Consider the following 268-nt stretch of genomic DNA (forward strand, 5'->3'; position numbering starts at 1 on the left):
GGCCAGCCCGGAGGAGGCGGCGTGGGCCGACCTGGCGGCAGCCGGCGGGACAGCGGCACCTGTACCCCTCAGAGGGCGGACGCTGTGGGGCTGGAGAAGCTCCTCGCGGGGGTAAAATCAAAAAGGGGGGAGGGGAGGCAGTAGAGATGGAGCTTCCAGAAACTCTTCCGAGGCACCAGCTGAGCGGTTTAAGAAACCCGCACAACGCCTGGGAAAATGGTGCGTGGACGCGTCTTCCAAGCGCAAAGCCCACCAAGGCGCAAAGTGC

Source organism: Colobus angolensis, unplaced genomic scaffold, assembly GCF_000951035.1.
Source record: "Colobus angolensis palliatus isolate OR3802 unplaced genomic scaffold, Cang.pa_1.0 Scaffold491, whole genome shotgun sequence".
Lineage (NCBI taxonomy): Eukaryota > Metazoa > Chordata > Mammalia > Primates > Cercopithecidae > Colobus > Colobus angolensis.